Here is a 14,718-nt window from a genome sequence, read left to right on the forward strand (position 1 = left end):
TTAGTATTTTTCCCGTGTTCTGGACCACTTAAATTATCGAAAAAAAAGTTTTTCCGGCTATTCTGGACCACTTAAATTATCGAAAAAAAAGTTTTTCCGGCTGTTTTTTTGAAAAGTAATGCAAGGTTAAGAGTTAAAAAGCTACTTGGCCCACTTAGTTTTTGCCTTTCTCATATAGAAAGGCTATGCAATCACTGTGAAAATCGACTTTTTATCCGAGGCCCGGAGGGCCGAATGTCATATACCATTCGACTCAGCTCGACGAACTGAGCAAATGTCTGTGTGTGTGTCCGTCCGTGTATGTGTGTGTATGTGTGTGTATGTAACAAAAATATGCACTCACTTTTCTCAGAGATGGCTGAACCGATTTTCACAAACAAAGATTCGAATGAAAGGTCTCATGGTCCCATAGCCTGCTATTGAATTTCATTCCGATCCGACTTCCGGTTCCGGAGATATAGGATGATATGCACCAAAAAAGTGAAAAAATATGCAATCACTTTTTTCAGAGATGGCTGAACCGATTTTCACAAACTAATATTCAAATAAAAGGTATTATGGTCCCATAGCTTGCTATTGAATTTCATTTTAATGTGACTTCCGGTTCCGGAGTTATATGGTAATATGTGAAAATTTGTGAAAAAGTTTAAACTCAATTATCTCTGGAACAACTCAACCGATTTTCGCAAACTAAGATTTAAATGAAAGGTCTTATAATATCCCAAAAATTTGTGGAACATTTTATCTGGATCCGACTTTCGGTTCCGGAACTAAAGCGTGATAAGTGGAAAATTACCAATTTCATTAGTATTTTTCCACGAACGATGGTTAAAAACAGGTACAAATCCCATAAAACTGTCTGATAAATTCTTCTTGTTTGCAGAGCTTGTTAGCTTGTGTGCATGAAAACTTAAGTCAGCACTACTGGTCCCCTCTTTTCCTGGTCCGAGAGCACCGAAAGTGGAGAAGAAAAACTCCTAAAACTAAATTCACTTCGATTTCTCTGCGATGCTTGAACCGATTTTCACAAATCTTGATTTGAATTAAAGTTCATACTGTCTTTAAAGCTACTGTGAAATTTCATCCGGATCCGACTTCCGGTTCTGCAGTTACCGGGCGATGAGTGTCAACGTTTTCAAATCGCCATATAGAGTGACAATATGTACAACACCGAAAGAAGAAGAAAACACAAAACGAACAAGGCGTGCTTTGTTCTATTCCGTACACGTTGTGTAGTGATGTCAATATAATTAATAATAATAAAAATAATAATAATAATAATAATAATAATAATAATAATAATAATAATAATAATAATAATAATAATAATAATAATAATAATAATAATAATAATAATAATAATAATAATAATAATAATAATAATAATAATAATAATAATAATAATAATAATCCTACTACATGTTTTATGCTGCTGATTTATGCTGTTAAGCTTGACTTACATATGCAGAAGTAACAGAAACGCAGGTTCGTTTCGTTTGTTAGATTTCGTTTAATTGGTTTAATCGAAATAGAGCATGAGATAGTAAATATAGGTTTAACTACGTTCAAAACTGTTCCAATTTGTAGTAAACGAACCAACTTCGGCTATTCCGTTTATCTGAATCCGGTTTCGGAAGAGTTAAAAATAGTAATCAAAAACTGCAAAAAGATCTCACTCACTTTTCTTGGAGATGGCCATATAAATTTTCACAAACTTATAGGTTCAAAAAAAAAGTCTTACAGTTTCATACGGAATTCCTTAATTTGTTGTGGATACAACTTTCGGTTCCGGAACTACAGGTTAAACAGGATTTATAGAGTTTGTGAGATTAGGTCCGAACAAATTATCCTATTTCTATTCAAGTTGTTTTTGCGAATTTCACGGTTATATTTATGATGTAATAAGTAATATGAGAAAGGCATCATTACACCACTAGGTGGATTAAAATAGGTTTTTTTGTCTTTTAGAAAGCGCCGAACGTTTGTTCACAAATTGTTTCAAATGACTATAGTTGAAAAATGACAAATCCTATAAAAAAAAAGTGTCACGCCAGTAATTTTCACAAATCAAACATAAGTTTCTAATATAAATACTGTAAAATTCCAAATCGAGTCGTACACTGAAAAAAATTGCATTCTCAAATTTAAATTCGATTCACAAAAATGCACAATTTTAGATGTGAATGTAATTTTAACCCAAAATAGATAATTATCTTCTCTGCGTCCATCCATATAAAGTATGATGGACATTTTTTGTTTTTGAAATAAAAAGTTGTTCTAACTAAAACTTTTTCTTATACAGTAGTGATACTCTTTGTATATATCAAGCAACTAGCTATAAAATATTCTGTGAAATCTCCTCACAAATTGAGTTTCGTTGGATTCTCGGTTGATCGTGGCTTTCAGATGAGTTTAGTTTTAGATGAAGATACACTGGAAAAATATTCAGTTTGAACAAGAAAAAGCTACTTAGTTTACTTAGAAACCACCATCTTGCAATGTATGAACGGTTGGCAGAGAGCACCTATCTTGGCACAAAATTTCATCAAAATAAAAAATGACGCTTTATTTTGTAAATATGCAAAAATTTTTAAAATTTTTTTAGTGTAGAATTAGTATTTCCATTCGGAAATTTGACTCAGCAACACTTTGTTGCACATGTTGCTAAAAAAAAGGTAACAAAAATTCGGCCCTTTTCAAAAGACAGTCTATATCTGGATATCCGGAAAAGCAAAGTATGCATGCATACCCGATCAGATGGTAATAACAAAATTATAACAATTGGAGTTATTTATTTCAGAAACATTTTGTAACAAATTTTGAAATATTTTTGGCTGGTAAGCTGTTAAAATAACAAAAATCATAACAAAAAAGACTCTAGCGGGAACAAAATCGTAACAGATTTTGAAACGTTTGTATCACAATTATTATTGAATTTGATATAACTACAGAAATTCGAAAGCAGAAATTTATAACAATTGTTGTAATAAATTATATTAAATGAATTATTTATTTAGTGATCCGGTTTCTTGTTTTAGTTTTTTGGAATTCTGTTTATTATATTTCGATATAAAGCAACGGAAGAACTCATTTTTTCCAATTAATGAACGTTATCATGAGTCTTGCAAACGAAAATAAAACATCATAACTGATTTTGTTATCATATTGTTACTGTTTAATTATCAACTGTTTTCATTTGTTAAATATTTCAAAATAACACAAATTGTTATACATATCAACTGTTGATATACTTGTGTTATGATTTTGTTATGTGCATTTGATCGGGTAGTGGCGTTTTTTTGTTTAGGCAAAGTCCACATGTCCTGAAAGTTTCATAATAATCTGAGAGGATGCTGCCAACATTTGTTCGAGTTTGCACGAAATTTGTTGTATGTGAATACAACAATTCATTAACGTTTACCAGAGGCGGGGAAGAAAGTTTTTATTATGTAATTATGGTATGATTTGGCATCATGCTTCTACACTAAGGGTACCTTAGAGTGGCACAAAAAATGAAAAAAAAATTCATTTCGTGCCAAAGACATGAACACGAAAAATTTACCGGATTCATGATCAATTGCGATTGTTACACCTAGTGGTGTAATGATGCCTTTCTGATATTACTCATAACATCATAAATATAACCGTGAAATTCACAAAAATAACTGTTTATTGAATAGAAATAGGAAAATTTGTTCGAACCTAATCTCACAAACTCTACAAATCCTGTTTAACCTGTAGTTTCGGAACCGAAAGAAGTATCCACAACAAATTTAGGGATTCCGTATAAAACTGTAAGACTTTTCCTTTGAACCTATAAGTTTGTGAAAATCGATTTGGCCATCTTGAAGAAAAATTGATGATTTGCAGTTTTCAATCACCATTTCAAATTCTTTCGGAACCGGATTCAGATGACCGGAGTAGCCGAAGTTGGTTCGTTTGCCAGTAACCAATATGAAACGACATTGACATTTTTTTAATTTTTTACAATCTACTTTACCCCGGCTTTACATTCTTGTATTGTTTCGGTCGCACTTATCATGAAAACTTAATCGTCTTTGATCACTATCACACACTAGTAGCAGACATCCGTAACCGTTTCACGCATCGTTCGTTTTGTGTTTTCGTCTTCCACGTTGTACGTACCGGTTTTGTACATATTGTCATTCTAAATAGCGAATTTAGAACACTTCGACACTCATCGCCCTGTAACTGCGGAACCGGAGGTATTTCACAATTTTTTTTTTCCATAACTACGTTTATTTCTTAAGGCAGTTTACATAAGTTTTTCTTCGCCGTAGCATCACTTTTACATAATATTCTTATCCTAATTTAATTCTAACATAGTCACAACGTTTTGAATTTATTAAAACATATTCTCTTATAGCTTAAATATCATCTTAGGTAACTCGTCATTAATTATGAAATCTACTCGGAAATATTATTTGAACCAAACGATTAACTTCTATAAATTATAAAATAAGCTGTTATTTTCAGACATTTTGTTGATAATTTCATAAACTGTTTCGAGTTTGTTTGTATCATTACATAATTTTTATTCTAATTTAGCTATTGGTTGAACTCATGGACGCAGCTGGGATCAGAACTAAGTCTTAAAAGGGGCCTTTATTAAATTGAAACTCCAATTTTCTTTATGAAATGATAAATAAGTTTCATGTATGAAAGGTCACGACAAGCAAGAATGTCTCGAACTGGGATATTGGATAGTTTACCTTGGGTACGCAAAGAATTTATTAGTTGAGATCTGACATCACGATACTCCACGCATGTCCAAACGACATGATCAATATCCCGATAATCTTCTCCGCAAGCACAATGATTAGTCTCGGAGAGCCCAATTCGAAGAAGATGTGCATCTAACGTGTAGTGATTGGACATGAGTCTGGACATCACACGAATGAAATCTCTACTCACATCCAGTCCCCTGAACCATGCCTTTGTCGATATTTTCGGAATAATTGAGTGCATCCACCGACCCAGATCATCTTTATCCCAAGAAGCTTGCCAGCTGGCAAGTGTTCTTTGGCGAGACGAGCTATAGAATTCGTTGAAAGCAATTGGTCTCTCATAAATTTCACCCTCAATAGCACCACGTTTGGCTAAAATATCGGCTCTTTCATTGCCAGGAATGGAGCAATGAGCCGGGACCCAGACTATAGTGATTAGATAATTATTGTTCAATATGTCGTTCAGGCACTGTTTTATTTTGCCCAGGAAAAACGGTTCAGTCTTGCCAGTCATGTTTGAGCGAATGGCTTCAATTGCACTCAGACTATCTGTGAAGAGGAAATAATGGTTTGGAATTAATGTGACGATTACACTCAAACTATAATGAACTGCTGCTAGCTCTGCTATATAAACAGATGCAGGTTCTTGAAGCCTAAATGAGGCCGAAACATTATTGTTGAACATACCAAACCCTGTCGCTTCTTCAATTCGCGATCCGTCCGTGTAAAACATTTTCTCAGAGTCAATATGCCTGAACTTACTTGAAAATATTTTTGGGATTTCCGTCGAGCGTAGATGATCCGGGATTCCACGCACTTCACGCTGCATGGATGTATCGAAAAATAAAGTTGAGTCAGGGGCACTTAGGATGCTGACACGGATAGGAATATATCTTGAAGGGTTGATTTCCTGTGACATATGGTTAAAATATACTGTCATAAATTTTGTTTGAGATCGAAGCTCGACTAGTCGTTCGAAATTATTAATTACCATGGGATTCAGCACCTCATATCTTATTAGCAGGCGTGATGAAAGCTCCCAAAATCGATCTTTTAATGGAAGAACTCCCGCCAGAACTTCAAGACTCATTGTATGTGTCGAGTGCATGCAGCCTAAGGCAATTCGCAAACAACGATATTGAATTCGCTCTAGTTTGATAATATGAGAGTTTGCAGCGGAACGAAAACAAACGCATCCATATTCCATCACTGAAAGTATCGTTGTTTGATACAATTTTATTAGATCTTGCGGATGAGAACCCCACCAAGATCCTGTTATTGTTCGAAGAAAATTTACTCTTTGTTGGCATTTCGTTATCAGATACCTAATGTGTCCTCCCCACGTGCATTTGGAATCGAACCACACCCCGAGGTATTTAAAAGTTAAAACCTGTTGGATCATTCTTCCCATCATATGGAGCTGAAGCTGCGCGGGATCATGCTTTCTTGAGAAGACGACTAACTCTGTTTTCTCCGCAGAGAATTCGATACCAAGATGAACAGCCAAAACGGACAAGTTATCTAAGGTATCTTGCAATGGTTTATGCAGATCAATAGCTTTGGGCCCAGTAACTGAAACCACGCCATCATCTGCCAATTGCCTTAGTGTACATGGGGTTACTAGACAGCTGTCAATGTCATTCACGTAAAAATTATAGAGGAGCGGACTGAGGCATGAGCCTTGCGGGAGACCCATGTAGCTAATTCTGAATGTTGCCAAATCGCCATGTGAAAAATACATGCACTTCTCTGACAAAAGGTTGTGCAAATAATTATTTATAACCGCTGGAAGTCCATGTTGGTGGAGCTTGTCTGAAAGAACATCAATGGAAACTGAATCAAATGCTCCTTTAATGTCTAAAAATACAGATGCCATTTGTTGCTTTTGAGCGAAGGCAATTTGGATGTCAGACGAAAGTAATGCAAGGCAATCATTCGTCCCTTTATTTCTACGGAAGCCAAACTGAGTATCTGACAACAAACCGTTCGTCTCGACCCAAGTGTTGAGACGTCGTAGAATAATTTTTTCGAACAATTTTCTGATGCAGGACAACATCGCAATGGGTCTATATGAGTTGTGATTGGAAGCTGGTTTCCCCGGCTTTTGAATGGCGATAACTTTCACTTGTCTCCAGTCAGGCGGAACAATATTTTGCTCAAGAAACTTGTTGAACAATTCCAACAAACGTCTTTTTGCGAGGTCGGGCAGATTCTTCACCAAGTTGAATTTAATTCTGTCCAACCCAGGGGCGTTATTGTTACAAGACAAGAGTGCTATAGAAAATTCCATCATTGAAAATGGGTTATTAATAAAACCATTATTTGGAGGAGATTCCCGTATAATACTTTGCGTAGGAACAGAATCTGGGCAAACTTTCCTAGCAAAGTCAAATATCCATCGGTTCGAGTATTCATCACTCTCATTGCCCACGTTACGATTCCTCATTCGTCTGGCCGTATTCCAAAGAGTGCTCATTGAGGTTTCTCTTGACAAACCTTCGACAAAATGTCTCCAATAGCTACATTTTTTGGCTCGAAGTATGCTCTTGTACTTGGTTTCTAAAACCATAAGTTTTTCAAAATTCTGAGGAGTTCCTCCTCCCCGTTTTAGAAACGTCTTGCAAGCATTTTGTTTTGCGAGTTTAGCCTCTGAGCACTCTTTGTCCCACCAGGGGTTGGGAGGCCTTCTGTTAGTCGTTGGCCCAGGAAAGCGTTTAGTTTGGGATTGTTCTGCTGCCTCCAGAATCGAACAAATGAGGAAGTCATATTCTTCAAGTGGAGGGAGCTCTTCCATTGAATTCAAAATACTAGAGATTCTACTTTGGTATTTAATCCAGTCGATATTTTTTATCAAATCATATGGAATACTAGCTGAATTAGCAATACATTTGTTACAGCTAATTGAGATGATGATTGGTAAATGATCGCTACCGTGTAAATCAGGCAATATTTTCCAGGTGCAATCTAGTCGAATTGATGTTGAGCAAAGAGATAGATCTAATGCACTTGGGCGTGCAGGAGGTCTTGGGATCCGTGTCATGCTACCCATATTTAATACCGTCATGCTAAAATTGTCACAAATGTTTTGTATTAAAGATGATCTGCTATCATTGTAAACGGAACCCCACATCATTCCGTGCGAATTTAAATCCCCCAGAATCAATCGTGGAGCAGGAAGGGCTTCAACCATTTCATTAAGCTGTCGCTGTCCAACTTGTGCTTTTGGAGGAATATAAACCGAAGCTATGCAAATATCTTTGCCTTTAATGTTTATTTGGCAAGCAACAACTTCTATACTAGAAGCTGAAGGGATGTTTAATCTATAAAAGGAACAGCATTTCTTAATTCCCAAAAGCACTCCACCATACGGAGAGTCTCTATCGAGACGTATAATGTTAAAATCATTAAAATTTGAAGCTATGTTTGAAGTAAGCCATGTTTCGCATAAAGCAAATACATCACATTTTTGACTATGCAATAAAATTTGAAATGAATAAAGTTTTGGCATGATGCTTCGACAATTCCACTGCAGGACAGTGATTGTATCATTTGCGGCGGGTGATAAATTATCCATCAAAAGATACAAAACCTGAGACAATTGGCCATTGAGCTGATAACTGCTTCAAAAAATTTCTAGCTATTGGAAGGAATGCCATTATGAGGGTCTTTAAGGGTTCAGATATATTGAATGCTGAGAAAATCCATTCAACAATTTCCGAAAACTTCAGTAATCCTGTTGGTGGCTGTGAAATGGAGCCCACAGGATTATTACCTTTTTCTGTGCTAGATCCTGGATTGGTTTGTGAATTTGACAAACCAGGAGGCACAGTCTTTGGTTTTGACTTTTTTTGTTTAACACGGGGATCTTTTTTTGAAGATGAAACTTTAGGTGTCTTTTTTGGTAATTTGGAAGAAGACTTCTTTCTCTTAACTGACCCTTGGGTAGTGATAAACGAATTACCTTCACTATTTTCGTCAGAGTCAGAGTCCTCTGTTTCCTCTAGATTTGAAAACCCGTTTTCGGTTTCCAAAGGGGGGACATCAATGACCGTTTTAAGCATTTCTGCATATGTGCGCTTAGACCGTGCTTTTAAAGAAAGCTTAATTTTGTCTTTGTGCACTTTAAATGCAGTGCATACTGAAATATCCTCATGAGGACTTTCCCCACAATAAATACATTTTTCAATTTCCTTGTTGCAATCATTATCTTTATGAGGTCCTTCACACTTAATACATTTTGGTTTATTGCTACAGTAAATAGCTGTGTGTCCGAATTTTTTGCAGTTCGTACAATTCATTACATTTGGAACAAAAAGCCGAACAGGGAGGCGAATTTTATCGACATAGACATGGGACGGCAACGCAGATCCGGCAAATGTCACTCGAAACGAGTCTGATGGGCGATAAACTTTTTTTCCCTCTTCATAAACTACTGAGTACAGTTGTTTGCACTCCAGTATTTTCACACCCTCAAGCATAGAGTTCTTGAAACGACCAACACCATGCTTGAGTAAATCATCTACCGAAAGACTCGCTTCGGTAACAACACCGTCAATTTCGACATCTTTGGAGGGTATGTAAACTTTATACTCTTTAATGAAATGTTCCGAAGAGACAATATCATTCGCGTGTTTCAAATTATTTACCACAACACGAATTTTATCGTTATTTACACACTTAATACCATTTCTTGAGCTCGGCATAATAAAATGCCGAAACTGATCAGCAACACCTAAATTTGCTGATTGCCCAGCAATCAATACCCATGTTTCTGAACTTCGTTAAATGCATTCACTGATATTTCGGTAAAATGCTTCACTTTGCCGAAATTTGGCATAATTGCTTGCTGAATTTATCAGTAAGCAACAGATATGCCGACATCAGCAGAGACGTTTGCCGAGATTTCGGAATATGCGCTAGCTGTTGCCGAAATTCAGCACGACAGCTGTCATTTATTGCCACGTTACACTTTCGCTACGCATTGCGCGATTATTTTCTGATGAATTTCTCGAGTGAAAAAATGGATAATCTTCGAAGAAACGTGGAACCACTTGCAAGTAAAAATATGGAATAAATATAGTGACATGTTTCGCTTTATAAAAAGCGACTTTATCAGATCACATTATAAGAGAAAAACACCCAACACGGGGCTCAAAGAGTCCTCGAGACAAAACTTTGAGGGATATGCGAAAAAATAACCCAATGCATGGACAAATTCAATAGATCAAAGTAAGTTTATTTTTTGAACAATACCGTGTATGCATCATTAAATATTGAAAGTTTTTGTATATTTATTTTTATTTCATATTTCCAGCTCGACTCAAGGTGGCCGCATTCAGAAACGCCGCTTTTTATTATGCTACATGTTTTAAGGTAGAGGCTGTAAGCACTACTGGCAACAAATTTGTAAGCTTCCTTTAAGTGTTAATAAAATGAATTTTTGATCCTGAATGGTGTGTTTATAATGTTTAGAAATTACAAACAAAATTAATTGACTAGATTTTTAATTACTGATGATTCGTTAATTTGTTTTTTTTTTTTAATTTTTTCGTTTGATTGGATTGCCGAATATTCAGCGAACGTTTCACTGAGCAAACAGTAAATCTTATGCTGGCGATTTCGGCAATATTTGACGTTTGTCAAATTTGAGGGTGCCGAGACGCTCAGTTATTTTATTTTTGCCGAGATGATTGCTGATTACTCGGCTGTGCGAATCTCGGCATTTTTTTGCCGAGACTCAGCTAAAAAATTTAAGTGTGTACTTTTATGATCTCTTTGATTGAAGAGTATCGTGATGTCAAACCTTTAGAAATTTGGTAAATGTTTAATGGCTTTGATATACGTCTAAAAAAGACTATCCAAGGCCCAGAAGAGCTCTCCTGATATTTTTTCGTTCGTGGGGGTATAGGATTCATGCTAGGATTTACGTCCATGGATTCATCCATCACATTAAAATTTTTAATCAAACTTTAAAATAAAAAATGAAACCAACACTACACAGTACTCAATCAAAAGGAAAAGAAAAAACTTCTACCTTGAAATTGTTGTCTATCTCCGTTGCACTGCCGTGTAGATCCTCGTTGCTCTAGATGTTCTTGTTGGATGCTGATTGTTGGATGTGATGCTACTGCTACCTGACATCCAGCACCACTCGATTTCCGATTTACTTTTGTCTTCGCCAGCTGCAACCAGCGCAGGTCACCGGTGTATACCTGCGTGTTGTATGGCAGTGGAAAGACCGAGTTGTCTTGTCTCCTTCTTCCTTGTGCTCCGCACCGATATGCTTCTGCACCGAAGTGCCTTCGCACCGGTGTGCTTTTGCACTCTCCTGCTTCTGTGTGCCTTTGCACTCTTCTTCTTCAATGTGCCTTTGTACTCTCCTGCTCAGCACTTGTGGCTGTATATTGTGGCCTGGGTAGAGCTTGGGAAACGCCCTTTGTTGTTTCCTTCACCAGCTTGGCCCAGCACTAGGGCTCTCTTATGCAGCACGATTTTACGTTTTAACGGCTGCTGCCAACAGGTCTCTACCTGTAGTTCAACCGTTGTCGTATTTAACGCGTGTAAACTAACCAGCGTTATTAAACTGTACGCTTCTATACACAACCTTCTCGGTTGAACGGCTATTACTGAATCGGTATTTCACAATAGCTTTAAAGATAATATGAGCTCTATTCCAAATCAAGTTAGTTCCGGAACCGGAAGTCGGATCCAGATCAAATGTTTTACAAATTTTTAGGAAACTATAAGACCTTTGAATCTTAGATTGCGAAAATCGGTTAAGCCATTTCAGAGAAAATTGAGTGCACACTTTATCTCTAGTTTTCACATATTACCACGTAACTCCGGAACCGGAAGTCGGATCCAAATGAAATTCAATATATATATATATATATATATATATATATATATATATATATATATATATATATATATATATATATATATATATATATATATATATATATATATATATATATATATATATATATATATATATATATATATATATATATATATATATATATATATATATATATATATATATATATATATATATATATATATATATATATAGAAACCTTTTATTTGAATCTTGGTTTGTGAAATCGGTTCAACCATCTCTGAAAAATGTGAGTGCATATTTTTCCCATTTTTTGGTAACACATGGATCAATAAGTCCCGAGAAACAACATTTTTTTTGCAAAATTTTTTTTTATTCATCAACATAATCAGCTTTTAGGGTGATACAATGGTTTCAACGTTTTTCCAATTTTTCAATACCATGTTTATAAAAAAACTTATCTTTCGCTTCAAAATGAGCTTCAGTTTCAGCAATGACCTCCTCGTTTGAGCCAAATCTTTTTCCCTGGAACATTTTTTTGAGATCAGCAAAGAGCTAGTAGTCACTGGGGGCTAAATCTGGCGAGTATGGGGTGTGGGGAAGCAGATCAAAGCCCAATTCGTTCAATTTCGCCATTGTTTTCATCGACTTGTGGCAGGGTGCAGGGTGTTCCATCGAAAGCAATCGCGGCACCCACTTGGAGAAAACCTTTTTCATGCTCAATTTTTCATGAAGGATAGTAAATACACTTCCATATGATATCTGTGTCATCTCAGCAATCTCACGGAGCTTTACTTTACGATCTTTCATTATAATTTTTGTCACTTCACTCACATTTTCCGGTGTAACGGCTTCCACAGGTCTACCCGAGCGTTCCGCGTCATTTGTGTCGGTACGACCACGTTTAAACTCGGCGAACCACCGACAAATCGTTGCTTTTGATTGACAAGAGTCCGGATAACATTTTTCAATCCATTGTTTCGCTTGCACGGTGTTTTTACCCATTAAAAAACAATGTTTTATCAAAACACGAAACTCGGTTTTTTCCATTTTTTAAACAAACAACAAAACGACTTTACTCATACCTCGACAACTCAGTAGTTTCTGGTCGGATCGACTAAAAATTTTGACCCGTTTCAAGCAAAGGTTAGTACTCTAGAAAGACCTGGTTACTGGTTTACTACGAGCGCCATCTCTGCTTTAGTCTCGGGACTTATTGATCCATGTGTTATATATCATCCTATATCTCCGGAAGTCGGATCGGGATGAAATTCAATAGCAGGATATGGGACCTTTCATTTGAATCTTAGTTTGTGAAAATCGGTTCAGCCATCTCTGAGAAAAGTTAGTGCATATTTTTCCCTTTTTTTGGTATATATCATCCTATATCTCCGGAACCGGAAGTTGGATCGGGATGAAATTCAATAGCAGGATATGGGACTATAAGACCATTAATTTGAATCTTAGTTTGTTAAAATTGGTTCAGCCATCTCTGAGAAAAATTAGTGCATATTTTTGTTACATACATACATACATACATAACACACACACATACACACACACACATACATTTGCTCAGTTCGTCGAGCTGAGTTGAATGATATACCTCTCGATAAAAAAGTCGGTTTTCACAGCGCATGCATAGCCTTTCTAGATGAGAAAAACAAAAGGGACGGAGCGTTTCTTCGAAGCAAGAAAATTTGCTAATTCGCTTCAACCTCTCACAATCAGCATCTATTTTAAAGCTGATCCATCTCATGCACGGAAAACGTACTTAAAATTGTTGTTTATCATGAAATAAACTCTTTTTAGGACCAAACCTTTTTTTCATTCGATCACATGATGATTTTAAAAGATTATGAAAAAGTTTGATGGAAAAATTGGTATTATTTTTTCCCTACATGACATAAACGAATGAAAAATTGTAAAACTAACTCTGAATTTAGTTTATGAATAAAAAAAGATGTAGTTTCGACAACCGAATTATGATATTTAATAATAGTTCGACTCACAAAAAGCGACGGTATGAATCCAGTCCTGCTTCCCTATGAAGTCCAAGTGTTCCAAGGCTGCAAAAGAATGGCGAGTACTCTGAGCGTTGTTTCGGTTTTTTTCTTCGATTGGCCAAAAAATAAAACTTTCAGTCGAAGGTAAATACCTTGAACTGATCGTATACATAATTGCGTTCGCACTTGCCTTTATCTGATCGTAAATAAATAAACGATTATAGCGGGGTGCGTCGGTTTTCAAGCGAAAATGAAAATAAAAAAAAAACAAAGATCCAATGCCCATTCCGAAATCGCGGATCGCGTAGGTGCCGCAGTGATTTATTGCCCTTCGCGCTCAATCGCAATTACAACTCCGAATCCAATACCCGAAGAGTCCCATTGTTGTTGTTGTTGGTGTTGTTGTTGCTGGGATGCCGGGAAATCGGTAGGTTTATTTCGGGCCCAACGAGAAAGTGAGAGGCGCATCGTTTAATTGAAATTCGCGTTGATTGATTCCACGCAAATTGGTTGGAAAATTTATTCATGGTTGAATAAAAAAATACGATTCGATGAGCGAAAGTGATCGATGATGAAATATTGTTGGAATTGAAAGAGTTTCGGATGAATCGAATATTGGGGTCTGAAGTAGCTTTAGCAGATTGTGAATTTCACCAGACAGTTCAGAAATTATATGACGCAACATCGGCATGGTCCTATAAGAAGTTTCACATAATTGGAACACACCCCGTCATCTGTCAAGGTGCCTTTCGAAAAAGGCTCGCGGCATCGTTTTGGCGCAATAATAATATTAAGAAAAAAAAAACCGCCCGACTAATTGCTAGCTGCTAACAAAGACGCCTATTAAAAGGTGATTATGATACACGCTGCGCTGAAGTAAGCCCATTCTGCGAGGTGTGATTTGACACGCGAATCGGACAGGCCTGCTAATGTGGGAAGAAGGTCGCCATGCCACCGGATTTCATTGCAAAACGCACCGGCGGCCTCAAGGTTGACGATTAGATACATAGCAAAAGAAGCATTTTGAAAACTTCGAACAGGTTGTGACACGATCTGAAATTCACGGATTTTACTAAACATCGTTCCGATAACCCCTAACATTATGCCACATTTAATGTCGCTC

General features: G+C 36.5%; 1 protein-coding gene across 1 annotated transcript in view; it reads left to right on the top strand.

The window, feature by feature from the left end:
- The window catches only part of LOC131437688 (cadherin-99C), a 471,448-nt gene that overhangs the window by 242,801 nt on the left and 213,929 nt on the right, over positions 1–14,718 (top strand). The gene's annotated exons all lie outside the window — the stretch shown is intronic.

This window comes from Malaya genurostris, chromosome 1, assembly GCF_030247185.1.
Source record: "Malaya genurostris strain Urasoe2022 chromosome 1, Malgen_1.1, whole genome shotgun sequence".
Lineage (NCBI taxonomy): Eukaryota > Metazoa > Arthropoda > Insecta > Diptera > Culicidae > Malaya > Malaya genurostris.